Genomic DNA, 16,195 nt, shown 5'->3' on the forward strand with positions numbered 1-16,195 from the left:
GATTACTTGAGGAAGATGAGCTGCATTCTTGGTGTATAGCTTAATGTGTCTAAATGTGTGAGTTCCTATTGTACAACTCTCATAATGAGAAATAAACTTTCAGAGTCTCCGAAAGGGTACATGACAGAAAACAGTTCTGAAGTGAGAAGCAGAGTATGTCAGAGAAAAACTTTTGGAACTAGCAGGACATCAGGGCATATCTGCCTGACATTGGCTTCATAAAGAGAAAGCAGATAGGGCTGGTTATTGGGGTAGAAGTAGTATGATTGTTAGACTTTTGGAACTAGCAGGACATCAGGGCATATCTGCCTGACATTGGCTTCATAAAGAGAAAGCAGATAGGGCTGGTTATTGGGGTAGAAGTAGTATGATTGTTAGAAGAAGGAGCTTTAATTCAATTCCATTCTTGTTAGTTTTGTTGACTTTCAAATGATAATCTGAAGACTAACGTGGTGCCAGGATGGGCTAGAGAGAAATGTCGGTATACCACCCCTATAAACACTTGCTTTTCCTTGTTGTTATTATGTTCTGTCCTTAAAAAAAATTCTCAAGCAGCTGAGACAACAAGACAGGGTGGTCCAGGGATGGGAGTGCAGACACCTGGATTTTCCTGCCTCTCCTCGCCTAGACTTGCCCTGGAAGTTAGGGTTGTCTACAACCGTTTTCTCTCCTCAGTTTCCTGTCCCCAGTAAGGAACTGACTGTGGTTGAACAGGATGTCATGATCTCATGTGAGGGTGTATTATATTATATGCTTTGGAATTCGATTAGATCACTGGTTTCTATAAAACTCTCTCTCTCTCTCTTACTCTCTCTCTCTCTCTCTCTCTGAGTGTGTGTGTGTGTGTGTGTGTGTGTGTGTGTGTGTGTGTGTGTATGTGTGTGTTCTAATGTGCATATCTACCCTCAGGATCTCTCTCCCAGGCATCCACTCAGAACTTTCTAGAATATGTTTGGTGTACCTTCGCTTTGATAGTCAACATGTAGCATTAGGAGCCAGAGGAGGAAGAAATCACCATTTTCTATGTGAACTCCTCTCCCCATGCCTCCCTGTGACTGTATGGCTTGGCTTGGACAGTTCCTCCCAAATTTTGAGATGCTCAGGATTCATGGGAGGATATTGTTAACCTGTGGGTCTGACTGGCAGATTTGATATTCGGTATTTCTAATAGGCTCCAAAAAGATGGCAAGTGCTATTGTTAGACAGATTGTCCTTGGTGCAGCAAGTATAGGACACAGGGACATAATCATTTTGGGGGTTGACCTCCCTTCCCTTCAAATCCTAGGTTCTGTGCACTTTTCAGCAATGCCAAAAACAATTGAGAATCTTGTGGGGACACTGGACACTTTGAGGTTTCCAGCCCTTTTTCTTGGAGTTTTCAATTAGTTGATGTTAGAATTAATATTTTAAAAACATCTCAAATATTTCAATGTATTCATTTAATTTATTCTATTTATGTCTGATCTCCTGAAATCATTGCTCAATCCTTTAGGGATATGGAATTAGATCTCTTATCTCGGGAAGCCATTGTTATGTCCTTTAGGGACATTGAATTAGATCTCTTATAATCTGAGTCTTACCCTTCATTTAAATTGTTTTTGTAGTGTCTGTTGATTCCCTGTATATTTCTTATCACTTCCAAAGCCACTGAAGTCAGAACACTGCAGAACAGTTGTGACTCTCCCATCATTGATGTACTAATGTTCAGAACCTAAGTTTGAAAACACACACACACACACACACACACACACACACACACACACACACACTGTAGTTGTCAGAGATACTGTAAAAAAAATTTCTAGGAAAGCACATACTACCATCCATTTCTACCTTTTTCTTTATGTATTTAATTAACAAGACCCAAAGGCCATTTTAGAGTAAATGATGCCTGTGCTTTGTCACCAAAACTTATATTCCAAGGACTTTAGTTACAATAACCTCGGAAAGATGTGGTCTTGAGTTTTTCCTTTCATTTGTGTTTATTTTTAGACTTGTGATATCCAAACAGCTATGGCATCTGCTTTTATTGTCAACAACTCCTTTATTTTATTTTGTTATTTTTTTTATTTTTGTTTTGATTTGGGGAATCATCCAAAGGCATCTTTTGGTGAAGAAGACCCATGGCACCCAGTGAAGTTGAACACCCTCCTGGAGGCAAGCAGCCACCTTTTATGATTTTCTTTCAATCCTTTCTACTTCCTTGCTCCTTCCTCCCCACCTCCCATCATCCATAGCGTGGGTGAACTAATCCATCTCACAAGCGGAGTTCAGAGACTTGCCTTTCCACGCTGCTGCTCCTGTACTTTGTCCTGGCACCTCACCACCGGCAACAAGAGGCTTCTTTCATATTTATCAGCACTTAATTGCAATCGCTGCTGCTTTATGACCTCACAGAGGTCTTCATCTTCAGTCATTGTTTCCTGCTGGCTGGTGGAGCCCAGTGATCACCGTCTTTTCCCACCATTCAGCTCACAGAGGTGCAAGCTCAGATGAATTTTCCAGGCCGCAACTGGGAGAGGCAGTGGCTCAATCACGTGAGTCAGGTTTTGACATTTAATGGGACATGAATTATCTCTGAACAATGTATCCTCCTGCCTCTAGCTTACCGTGGGCAACTGGGAACATGCTTTCCTGCATAATGACATCTCTGTAATGGAAAGAAAGGATGATTATTCAGAGGTATTGGCATCTACGGGAACATTTTGAAAGCATCAGACCTTGGCCTGCTGTCCCTTTTACACTATCTCATTGAAGGTCTAATATATGTCCCATGACAGTGATGATGATGTGGAAAGTACACAGTGGTACCAGCATGCTAGGAGGTGACCCTCTTTTCTGTACTTCAGAAATGGGTATGTCTCTTTTGAGACTCTCAGAGGGTGATAAGTCTTGGATAATGGTCCACTCTTTTTATCTATTGGACAAAATGTTTTTCTAACCCTCCAAGCATAAATTAAAAAAAGTGTTCAAAAATCAGATGAAACAAGTTTCAATGGTTAGGTCACTTCAAATACCCATCCCTTGAAAAGGGAGCCATTGATGTGAATGAGAGGCCAATGCATTCTTTTGGCAGAGAATGGAAGCAATGACTTTAGACTCACGGTATTCTTGGAGTCCACTTCATCATTCTCCACATTGTTCTCATTAGCTCTTATCTGTTTCAAGAATATTTACTTCATCACTGAATAGACCCTATTCTCCTCAAATGTAAAAGGCACATCTTTAAGTCTTATGTTTTTTCCTGTTGATATTCAGCAGGGATCATAGTTCCTGGTATAGAGTAGAAACAACAATATATACATATAAAATTATTTATTGCCTTGCTACTGTTCATATAGCTGAAGTCAAGGGATCCTGAACTGTGTTTCAGTTATTAGTCCTGATATATTACATAATAGCCCACTTAATTTTCATTATGAACTCAATATGCATATATTTTATCTTTTTTTCTTTTGCAACTGGAAGGGCTATTGAAACCTGCATGGTGCGAAGAGCAGAGACACAATGAGAACCCTACATATTGGTGTTTGTCTACACCATGAGGTGTGATTATATCATTGCTCTTAAACTTTGATGTGGCTTTGATATTCATTCCTTAAATTAAAAGACACTGACTGGGTCTAGCCTCAAGCCCTTCTAGACAAAGAAGATAGTCTATATTATCTTGAGAAACATGTAAAAGTATCCTGTTGTGAGCCAAGCGAAGCTATAAAGATGTACTGTGCTAATATTCTTTTCTTTTCTTTTTTTCTTTTCTTTTTTTTTTTTCCGGAGCTGGGGACCGAACCCAGGGCCTTGCGGTTGCTAGGCAAGTGCTCTACCACTGAGCTAAATCTCCAACCCCATGTGCTAATATTCTTGACATATTTTTAGATTTCCCCATCATTTCTCATGTGTTTATATTTGTTCTGAGCCAACATCAGATATATTTTTAATTATTTGATACAACTGTTCCTATCGTGGACATTTTGCATTCTTCTGTGTCTTTTAAAAGAATTAGTTATTTTTCATTCTTGGACAATTTCATGTATGTTTATAATGTAATTTGGTTGTTTTCACCCCCTTATATCCTTCCTTATTCCACCCTCCCATGTGACTCCCTTTTTCTTTACAACAAAAACCCTTGCGTGTTTTTCTTAATCATTCTTAATCTATTTGGTTTTGTTAGAATTGCTTGTGGCCTAGTCATATCCTTTTTCAATTTGCTTAATAGAAGATATATATATATATATATATATATATCCTAATATCACATTTATGTATGTAATCTCTCTGATTTAGAGGTTTTAATAATAATAATAATTATTATTATTATTTATTATTTGTCTGCAAGATAAAACACTAGAGAAATTTGGGGCTTCCTCTTGTTGGAAGTTTCAAGTCTTGCCTTGGTCAATTGCTTAGCTTGATCCTGTTATAAAAGGCATAGAAATAAAAAGACTTTCACTTTGTTTAGATAGTCATGTATCTTTGATTAACTTAAATTTTTACATGTGAGTGACACATAGAATATCCAATGCACGTTTACTGCCTTTTTGTATAGGTGAAATAGAGAGAAACTAAATATCTTCAAAATATTTTAGTAGCTGAGCAAGGGAGCCAAGACACTTTTGAGTGTGATGACATAAATGGAGTGATCCAGCATGGCTATTTCAAGACGTTTGTTAGTTGTTTGGTTATAAAGTGTCTCTGATTTTTTACTAGTCTCAGGACCTTAGCAATTGACAGTGCAACCTGAGAGGCAGACTTTATTTTCTTCCCTACCCTGCATCTAGGCTACTGTTGTGCCTTTATTTGGCTAGTAGAAGAAAGATGCTGGGCCTAATATGATTCTAAGTGTCAGAGACCTCATGACTGATCTCTTAGGCTACTTTCAAATGAACAAACCTAGAACGTGGTTTTGTATAATGTGCAGTGAAATGGCATGAGGTCAGCAGAGAGTGTTCCAGAACAGCCGGGTCTCATCTAATTCAGCAGCTACCTATACCTGGATCAGTGAACCCAGATGAATATTCAATCCTAGCATGATTCAGAGGAAACACCCAGGTTACCTAGATGGCCAATATCAGATGACCTAGTGTTAAATCATTGCATTTAATAAATATTCGCCATGCAGACAATGCCAACTGGCATACATTCTTATTGTAGGAATAATTTCAGCTACACTTTACATAGTACAGAGAATAATATGGGCGATGTGTTTCACATATAGTGAATATTTAGTAAATACTAATGTTTCTCTTTCTATTAAATCCCTAAAGAGATGTGCTTCAAGATTGGAACTTGTTGGTCCAGTCATATTATATCAATGCATATATTTAGGGAACTGCAAGGAGACATGGGAAGAAACTCCTCTTAGTAGCATCCACGGCAAGGCATTGGTGTTTTTGTTTTGTTTTGTTTTGTTTTTTTGTTTTTTTGCCATCTCAAACAATGTATGGAGTTTCTTGATTGCTAGAAGAGACAGCATCATTTCCTCTCTACTGAATTCCTATTAAGCAAATGATATTGATTCATAGTGGTGTTTTTCTTTGGATAATATTTGTCAACATATAAAAAACACTCTTAGGAAGATTAAACTCTCTGAATCTGTGCCACCTGATAAAAGTCATTGACTCTTTCTGGGCCTCAGTTTCCTCATCTTTAAGTCAGGACCTCCCAACAGGGATCCTTGCTCCAACCATCTGTAACTCCTCTGGCGGTGATGAAGTGAACCAAGAACACAAGCTCTACAGCCTAGTGGCTACTCTGAATTAAAACTCTGACACCGTTTTATGCCTCAGTTTGCTCCCATGAAAAAGGGTCTGTTTGAGGTTGTGGTTCTGAGGTTTGTGTGATATACTCAAGTACATGGGAAACCCCACAGAACAGTTTCTGGTGTAGGGAAATTATTAACAAATATTAGATAATATTTTATTTGGTACAGCCATCTCTTATGCAATGGTACTTTCATGGGATTTAAATGATGAAGATTCAACTCACTGGAGAAAAGTATAACATGTTTTGAAACACACACACGCGCATGCGCACGCACACACACACACACACACACACACACACACACACACACACACACACGAGAATTAACCACCCTCATACTTTTTAATTCATAATTCAGTTTCCTTTTTCCCCTCACACACTTTGGTGTGGTGTCTTATACAAGAAACTTATCATTTTTGCTCTGACCTTATATTTCTTTTTTATTGACAAGTACCCTTTGACAATGAAAAGAGAAGCAGTTTAATGCAGTGTTAAGAAAATAGTTCTATGTAGTGGGAAAGATGGCTCAGAGGTATAGAGCCATTTCTATTCTTTCAGAGGACCTGCATTCAATTCCCAGTACCCATATAGTAGCTCACAATCATCTGTAATTCTAGCTATGGGACATCCAGCTACCTCTTCTGACTCCAACATATACCGGGCATAAACATGGTTCACATATACATGCAAGAAAAACACTCATACACATAAGAAATATAAGTTCTAAATAAAAAAATAATTTAAAAAAAGAAAATGGATTCTAGCCCTGGATCTGCCATTTTTAAGGTTTTAGTACTAGGTAATATACAGATAATAATACCTACTTCATAAGTAATATCTGAGTATGGTACATTTAAAGAAGTACCTGACACAAACTCAGCACTTAGGAAACAGTCTAAATTAATGTGTATTGTATGCCTTTTCCACTAGAATTGCCTTAAAGGAAACATTACAAACCCAAACACTGTCCATTGGAAAATGTTTTGGGATGACTTAGGCAGGTAAGTGTAATGATGCTATTATCAATTTGCCAGATTCTCTTTACTAAACTGTGGTACCCTAATCCAATATGCTGTGAACATTGACAGGTTTTTTTTTTAAATTTTACCAGTTATTTTATTTATTTACATTTCAGATGTTATTCCCTATCCCAGTTTCCCCTCTGCAAACCCCTATCCCACACCCCCTTCCCCCTGTTTCTATGACAGTGCTCTCCCCCGACCCACTCCCTCCTCACTATCCTAGCATTCCCCTACACTGGGGCATCAAGCCTTCACAGGACCAAGGTCTCTCCTCCCATTGATGCCATACAAGGCCATTGTGTGCTACATATGCAGTTGGAGCCATGGGTCGCTCCATGTATACTCTCTGGATGGTGGTTTATTCCCTGGGAGCTCCAGGGAGACTGGTTGGTTGATATTGTTGTTCTTCCTGTGGTGTTGCAAATCCCTTCAGCTCCTTCAATCCTTCCCCTAACTCCTCCACTGGGGTCCCTGTGCTTAGTTGAATGGTTGGTTGCAAGCATCTACCTCTGCATTTGTCAGGCTTCGGCAAAGCCTCTCAGGAGACATCCATATCAGGCTTCTATCAGCAAGCACTTCTTGGCATCAGCCACAGTAACTGGGTTTTGTTAATATCTTATAGGCCTCTTCCTTTGGAGAATTGTCTTTGACCAAATGGGAGTTGCCTAGCCTGGTTTTGCAATGTTCCTTCCACTGGAGATGAACCATAGCCAATGACTAACTGATGCAGGGGCCTCAAAAAGACACTTTGCCTCAAAACTGGATGGACATAAGTAAGTCTGTGGTGTAATCAAGGCCCCAGCGCTCTCTGTTGGATCCGAATGAAGCTAGATTCCAAAGGAGACATACCCTTACTCTCCTCTTTCCCTCCTCTTCTTTTTTTTAATCAACAAATGATCTTCTAGGTAGGCATGGGGGGTACATATCAGTAATCTTAGTACTCAAAGAAGTAAGTCAGGAGAATATGTTGAAGATTACCCTCAGCTACATAGCAAGACCCTGTGTCCAGACAGACTACCAAGTGAAGCTGTCTTAGGATCCACTTTTGCCTCCATTACTGAGATAGAATGGAAAGAAGAATTGATCTTTGAACAGTTCTGTAATAATAATGGTTGAGATCTTGCCACTGGAACTTTCAGGAGGGCAATTGTCATAAGTAGTTGTAGTTTTTGCTTCATCTAAGCTTTTGCTTGGAAGAAGAGTCTTGAGTACCAGACTAGGAGTTGTGATGACCAAGGGACCATAACCATTGGTATATAGGAACCAGAAACCATGGACTCCATGTTGTTGAGATCTGTGTGTTAAAAAAATACAGGCCTGTGGTGAAATATAAACCTTATGAATAAATTTTGATGTATGGTATGACATAAGCATGTTAATACCAAATAGATAGGGTTTTCAGCACCCAAGATACTATCAATCCCAAAGTTCTTGCTGGGTACAATTTTGGCTGTCTGGGAAATTTCTCTTATAATATGTTATTCTCTTTCCTTTCACATTCACTGAAGGTTTCCAATAGGACTTTGGGAATGAATTAAGATGATGAATATGAATTTGGCTTCCTTGGAGGCATTGGCAGGTAGGCACAGAACAAGTTTTCCATGGATGGGTTACAGTCCTCTGTCTCTGAAAGAGATAGGAGGTAAACTCATTTAAATACCAATTGGTTCTAAGACGTAGTGTATCCTGAAGTTCCTATGGAGGAAAGCAGAGAAGTTCCTGTGTTTTCTTTCTCTCTCAAAAGTGTGTAAGGCATTATCTCTTATACTTCCATACACTTTTAATTTGTCTTTATGGGACATCTAATAAGCATGTTTCTATAAATATAATTCAACAAGCTAGTTAACATTTACTGTTTTGTTCCCCTTTCAAAGATTTTGTGCAATAGATCCTTTGCTTCTCATGGAATAGAACTTAGTAGAGCTTCCTAGAGCATCAACTTAAAGCAATGTCCCAATTTAGTATAGTACTGATCGTGTATGTCAAAGGGCACGTGTAATTTAGAATAGTGTATTAATTGTGCATAACTTAAAGATAAAGAAAACATGAGATTGTGGTGGGTCATACTGACCTTATATATGTGAGTGATTTAGTACAGTAAAAATGCCTTTCTCCAATTCCAGGACCAATGAAGGGATAAGCTAACTGAAAAGGTTTTAGTTTGTTATATTTCATGAGAGGACTGTGGTGGTCAACTCTACTGGTTGAAGGTCAGACATGCATCACTTCAAAGCTTGCTTCCAAGATGTGACTCATTTAAATGTTCAGTAAGTAATTGGTAGCCTTTATGGGTCTGATCAAGAAATAGAAAATTTGTTGTCCCAGGAATGAACTGTATGCCATTCTGTTTTGAAGACTTTGTAGACTAAATTTGATCTGAGACACTCTTCTCCTGGAGAAGGGCTGGGACTAGAAGTGTGTGGTCTGATTTAGATTCAAAAAATTATTTCAGGTCAGTGGGAGACGGGGGTTAAGAGGATGCTTTTTCCTGTAATAATGTAATGACATTTCCATCCAAAAGATATGGGCAACCTTCAGGCTGAGCAGTGGAGTCCATAGACCATACTTCTTCAGAAAAGACACAGAGAAGCTGCGCTTTGAGCCAATGTCAATTAATCCCCCCATAACCCTCCCGCACACACACACACAAGGGGATGATACTGAATTTGATCTTGATATTGTGACTTTCTAGGCAAGGGTCACCCAGGAAACCTATGAAAATAATCGTGGCTATTTTTGCTGGGGAAACACAGACATAAAAAATCATTAAAGAAGTATAGAGTAAATCTTCATTTATTCGTGTGTGTGTGTGTGTGTGTGTGTGTGTGTGTGTGTGTGTGTGTGTGTGTACATGTGTAGGGGATGAAGATATTATTAGGTTCAAAGAGAGGTCTTAAAAGATGAGAAAGCCAAACTCTTGTAGGCTTGAAAATCCTTGCTTCTTCCTGGCTTATGGTTCTGCTCTCAAGGAGACTGGGTTAAAGTGGTTTCATACTACCTCCTTTTCCTTTAAGAAATCTCCTCCAGGCAGAACTTGCCTTCACAGAGCCTGGGGCAGGATGCAGTGGGGGGTACGTGTTAGTTCTTTTGATCATCATTTCACTGTGAGCAGTGGGGTAGAGTTCATGTTTCCTTCCTGCCCTTCCTATGAAGCATGCAATTGAGTGGGTGGTTCAGCCCGAGATACCCAATCATTATTTGCTGGTGAGGATAATGAAGGTACCCTGATGACAGCAAGGTGTTTGCCTCACCCCTTCCTGACTGTTGGAGGTGACACCCATGTGGTCCTCACTCTGTGCTCATGGGAGACTTTGAAGCATTGGCTGAGCCTGGAGTTTTGGCCAAGATCTGTCTTGGAACATGCCGCCTACCTGAATTCTTCCCTGCTTTCCAGAGCTCTCCGTTTGCACTGACAGGAATGACTCTTTCTCTTAACGAGTGTGTAGACAGAAGAGGGAATTAAGGAGACAAATAGAAACCACCCAGCAAGATGAGCTGTGTTCATGGCAGGGCAGGGAGACAAGGAAAGGAAAAAAAATGGGTTCAAACAGTATCGTGTGAGTTCTATAACTTTCAACTAATCCTTATGTGGATTTGTATGAGCACTCGCTCCTAACATCCAAGACAAGATCCAGACCAAAATGCTCCTACTGAATAAATCCAGGAGAGAGGTTTGTTTATCAGGGTCTATCATTGTTTGAAAACTCAACATCTGTCAAAGACTTGTAGGTCCTTGCCCCCCACACTTTCAGCAGGTGCTTCTGGTCCTTATGACACTGCTGAATGGATTTTAAAGCAACAATCAGCTGCAAATCGCTAGGTAATTTCTACTCATTGACTCTGCCTCCAGCCAGGCCTCTTTTTCTCTTGCTTGCACAATTGTAGATTCAAATCCCTGCTACTGCTCTTACCCCTGAGATCTGTCCTCCTCACAGAAAATTAGTCTTCCTAGAGCCAGATTTCTAAAACATTTTAGAATTCTCCTAAGTGATGAGTACCAAAATCTTGAAATGTGAAACATTTTTGTTTCTCTCAACTAACTATTTGGATACTGTTATTGCTTCATTGCCCTAGTACTTTTAATAAAATTTTAAATGAAGCGTAAGATAGACAAAGAGGAACTATTTACTTACAAAGCTCACACACCAATGAAGAGAGTAGCATGTCCTAGAGCAGAACACAGCCATCAATATTGCTTTCAACTAGTAATTCACAGGGATAGTAATTGTCCTGACCTGCAACCCTTGGAACGTTAAAAACATGGAATCATAGACTGTGTATTCAATTATGCTTACTTCATCTGTATTAGTTTCTACTCTTGATGGACGTCTGAGTCACCCCCAACCTTGGGCAACTGTGAATGTATACTCATGAAAACTTGGTTTTAAGTTTTTTCAAACCCCTAAATGGTTACCATAAGGAGAAATATTGATAAATTGATGGTGGTATATTAAGATTCCCTTATCTTTCAAGAGACACTATTGAAAAAGAAAAAGCCTAAGGATATAGTTTAGAGATAGAAGACTTTCCCAGTATGCATTAGGCCATGAGTAAATGAATAAATGTCTAAGTAAAAGAGAACTCCGATGTTACAAGACTTTTACATTTCTATTTGTATCTATTTCTATGTATTCCTGCCATATATATACATATATATGTATATATATAATCACCTATAAACCAAAAAGGAATGAAAACAAATAACCCAAATAGGGAAATAGGTAGGAAACTTGAACATGCACCTCATAAAACTGCATTTGCAAATGAATGTGGGCCTAGACACATGAAAAAAAATCGCAAGACATCATTTTCCTGCTTTACTCATTGTCTCACGACTTTCAGATGAAGCCAAATATCTTCGCACTGGCCTTTGGCGCCCAGGGATTCCTTATCTCTTCTTACACCTACTTATCTTCTAAGGACCTGGCAGAACATCACCAGCTCTTTCCAAATGCTTCCCTGGCACTGTGAGGTGGAATTAATTGTTTTCTTTGGGATTCGAAAGTGTGATTCAATTGAAGTGAAGTGTAACTGTGATTCTCATGTCCTCAGTGCACAGCGCTGCTCTTGATGCATGGAAGCCAGTCAACGCACGCCTTCCTTACTGAGTGTCTTACTTTCTCCTTGATCTCAAAGCAGTGAGGTAGATACGATAACAAAGGCTTTCTGTGTTACACCGTGTTTACTAGCCAATATAAAGCTTACTTCATAGAGAAAAATGCTGGCTGATCTCCAGAGTCATAAGCTCATATTCAGCCAATGGTATCATTGCAGAACTCTAGGCAAGCAATTACTCTATTATACTTGGGCTACAAGTTAAGATGTATATGCGTGTGTATATATGTATGCATGCAGGTATGTATGTATGGACATACATTAAAATTTTCTATTGCCTTCTCGAATGATGAAGGCAGTGAGAAGTTGGAGTCCCTGCTCACTTAACTTGTGAGTGGTGGCTACAGGATGGACCTGAATTTGAAGTGAAGGAGCCACAGGCTCTCTCCTCTGTTACAAAGTGACTGAGGCAACATGTCTGACTAACCCAAAATCTCTTTGATCATCTTCATTTCTTGGAACTGTTTGGAACCTGCTCATACTTTTATAGAGTCCTATTTTTCTCCAATCTCCAAGCTTTTCTGCCTCTAACTTCTTTGCAGCCTCAGAGAGTTGCTTCAGTCAGAACATTTTGTTCCTTCACTTCTCAACCTCGCTTCAGCCAGATGAGACCTAACAAAGCCGGGTTTTAATAGCGACCTGTACTACAGAGATGGCTCAGCTGTTAAAGAATTGGCTCACAACCAAAATGACAAGGAGAAGACATGTCCCTCATACAAGTTTATGTTCCAGCATTTATGCCTTTTACACAGAGGGTTATCAGCAAACATTTATTGAACCACAGGTTTTACAAGTTATTATTAAAAAGGTAGGGAGGCTGCTCACCTCCTAACCTTTATATTAGTATTTTCTCTCAATGGTATTTCCAACTCACATAATTTTTGTTTTATTTTATCTTAGCTTAATATATTTTGCTTAACAACTATAAACATTCTCAGCAGCCAGAAAAGAAAAGTTTTACAATTTTGAAGCTTTGTGGTTGAGTTCTTTTGAATCCTAAAACAATGCTTCTTCCTTATATCGAAAATAGATTTTTTAAAAATCACACAATATATTCTGATTAGTTTCCCCTCCTTCTACTCCTCCCAGTTCCTCCCCACCCCCCTTTCCATCTGATCTCATTAGAAGACAAACAGGCCTGTAAAGGATAATAATAAAATAAGATGTAATAGGATAAAATAAAACTAACATATTCGAATACGATAAAACAAAGATGAACTGAGAAAAAGGCACAACAAAGAGCTATAGACGCAGAGACCTGCTCATTCATACACTCACACATCCCAGAAAAACAGTAAACTGAAAGGTATAATATATACCATAGGATAGGGTCAATAGAAAAAATATAAATAAAATAATAATAAAAATGAGACTAAAAAAAAATCCCTGATAGGACACAATGAGACAAGGAAATTTCAAAAGATTCTCTTGAGTTCCTTTTCTGTTGGTCATCTACTGCTGGGTACGCAGCCTCCCTTAAGAGTAGTTTGTTTCCCCAGTGAGACTCCTTTAGAGAAATGTAAATTTTCATTTATGCGTGATTACCAGTTGGAACTAACTTCTGGTTTAAGAATGGGCATGAGTCTACTTCTCTTGTAGCTCTAGGGCTGCGTCTGGTATAGATGTGGGCAGACCCTCTGCCCACTGCCTCAGGTTCTGTGCATTTATATGTGCTTGATTCTGTTGATTTTCAGGACCTTCTTCTCCATTATCTCTGACTCTTACCCTCTTTTGGTCTCCTCTTCCTTGGGGTTATCTGAATCCTGAGGGGAGGGATTCGATGGAGACATCCTGTTTAGGGCTTAGTGTTCCAAGATCTCTCACTCTCTACATAATATCTGCCTATTGGTATCTATATTTGTTCCCATCTGCTGCAGGAGGAAGTTTCTTTGATGATGGTTTAGCAGCTATGAGTGAAGCAGACTGAAATTAAGAGTCATTTTATTGCTGTGTTCTTTCAGCAGAACAGAATTTTGGTTTCTACTAGGTCCCTGGGGCTGTCTAGTCTCAGGTTCTTGGTCACCCATGTCGTGTCTGGTATGAGTTCCATCTCATAGAGTGAGCCTCAACTCCCATCAGATATTGGTTGGTTGCTCCCACAATGTTTGTGTCACCATTGCACTAGTGTATCTTGCAGGAAGGATACCATCATAGTTAAAAGGGTTTGCAGTTGAATTGGTGTTTACATTTCACCTTTGGTACCACGTGCGGGATACCTTCCTGTACCAAAGATGCTAGAATGTACAGGCGAAGGCTCTATGTAGGCACAGCATCAATGTTTCACTGTTTAATGATTTGTGTGGTGTTCTCTTAAGCAACATCATGTCAGTTTGTAAAGAGCAACATATAGTCTTGAAGCAGTTAGGTTGTTTGGACCCTTTTGGCCAAACACTCAATTACATAAAATCCATTCCTAGTACAAGTAGCTTTATTTGGTAACAGAAGATGTCCAGTTAGGATGCTGTCCATTATTTGGGGATTATATTTAGAATGCCTTCGTGTGTGTGTGTGTGTGTGTGTGTGTGTGTGTGTGTGTGTGCGCGTGCGCGCGCGCGCGCGTGCGCACGTGCATGTATGAAGCTTATATTGTTAATCTTATTGACTTTCTGTGAGGCAAGTAGACTGTGCCACCAGACGAAAGAACTGGTAAGGCTAAGCAGGCTTAGACCCCTGGGGGAATCTCAGAATTGAGAATGGCAGGAGTGGAGTCAGCTCTCTGCCAAGCTCTACCTGTTTTAGAACATGTAACCATGACAGCCCGCTGAAGGGACCATCACAATCAGTCAAGTAGCATAAAAACCTAGAATACTTTATGCTGTTGAGGTATCTAGATGGGGCCCCAAGTGTTTAGCCAGTGAGCTTCCCCTCATTGGCATTCCTTCCCACACACAGTATTTAAGCCCTGACTTACCCTGAGTACGGTGTATGCATTCACGTCTGCCATCAAATAGAACAATTTGGACAAGTAAGGACTGTCTCTTCATTCTCTTCAGCAAGGATTACCGTGGGGTTTGGGGAGGTGGCTTTCCTTGTAAAGAGCTGCACATGAATCTCCTGGGAAAGGCCTTTTCTCTCCCAGCCCCTCCATACTCTCTAAACTCACTCAGAACCAAACTGGGTTTTGCACATACACACAACCATATCCCAGGTTCAGCCATCTCTCCCCCACCCACCATGCCTAGATGCACTGAGGGGAAGCACAGACCTCAAACCCCAACTCTCAACTCCCAGCAGTGCCTCTGTGGCATCTGGGTACACAGGAGACTGGGAGCCATGGCAATCATCCCAGATCCTACTCTTCCCACCCAAGAAACCCCAGGACCTCCATTACCGACTGTGTTCTGATCCCCCAGAACATTCTTTCTCAACACAACTCTTTCTTTTATTGTTTCTTTATGTTGTTGTCCTGTTTTTGTTTCCAGGTTATTGATTTCAGCACGGAGTTTGATAATTTTTTTCCATCTACTTGTTTTTGGTGTGGTTTCTTCTTTTTGTTCCACAGCTTTCAGGTACTTTGTTGAGTTTGCTAGTATGAGATCCACTAGGGGTGGCCACTGGGTGTTCGAGGTAAAATGGATTTCTATGTATTGGGAGTTGATGCTTAGAAATTGGGATAGTTTGGGAGTAGGTAGACATAAACAGGAGGGTAAGCAGATGTTTTACCAGGATCTGCTTAGTCACCTGGAAATTGGGGCAGACAACGAGGTAAGACCAAAACAGAGCTGGGGATGAGACTTGGGGTATTACATTTGGAGGAGAGGAGGGAGAATGAAGATCTGAAGTTTGTCTGCCTGCTTCACAGGCCTGCTTGCTTCTGTGGCAGGCATGGTTGGTGGGTTTGCCTGTGGGAGTTGGTGGCTAGGAAAAAGATCATGGCAACCTAAAGGAATACAAAACATTCTCGGTAAAAGCTTAATGTTTGTGAAGAAGAGACTAAAATGCAGGATGAAGCAGAAAGATCATCCATTATTCCAAAATGTTTTACAGAACATTTTGACTTAGAGAACTACATCCTCTTCAGATATGACAGCTCACATCTATAATCCCAGCTCTCAGGAGTCTGAAACAAGAAAGTTGAAAGTTAGCCTAGGCTACATTGAAAGATCCCGTATTAGAAGGGAGAGGCAAAGATTAAAACAGAGACTGAAGGAACACCCATTCAGAGCCTGCCCCACAGGTGGCCCATACATATACAGCCACCCAATTAGACAAGATGGATGAAGCAAAGAAGTGCAGACCGACAGGAGCCGGATGTAGATCGCTCCTGAGAGACACAGCCAGAATACAGCAAATAC

The 16,195-nt window shown here is 40.0% G+C and overlaps 1 long non-coding RNA gene across 3 annotated transcripts in view; it reads left to right on the forward strand.

Moving 5' to 3' along the window:
- Positions 1 to 478: 478 nt before the first annotated feature.
- LOC102547655 (uncharacterized) overlaps positions 479 to 16,195 on the forward strand; it is a 38,012-nt gene continuing 22,295 nt past the window's right edge. The window contains exons 1-5 of one of the 3 annotated variants that reach the window (XR_010065399.1): positions 479 to 2,537; positions 6,694 to 6,764; positions 8,294 to 8,364; positions 8,909 to 9,052; positions 15,323 to 15,409. This is a non-coding gene — a long non-coding RNA (uncharacterized LOC102547655). Of the gene's footprint in view, positions 2,538 to 6,693; positions 6,765 to 7,407; positions 7,559 to 8,293; positions 8,365 to 8,908; positions 15,410 to 16,195 lie in introns of those variants that run through there. The other 2 variants (XR_005502491.2, XR_010065400.1) reach the window with 2 other exon arrangements.

This window comes from Rattus norvegicus, chromosome 3 (assembly GCF_036323735.1).
Source record: "Rattus norvegicus strain BN/NHsdMcwi chromosome 3, GRCr8, whole genome shotgun sequence".
Taxonomy (NCBI): domain Eukaryota; kingdom Metazoa; phylum Chordata; class Mammalia; order Rodentia; family Muridae; genus Rattus; species Rattus norvegicus.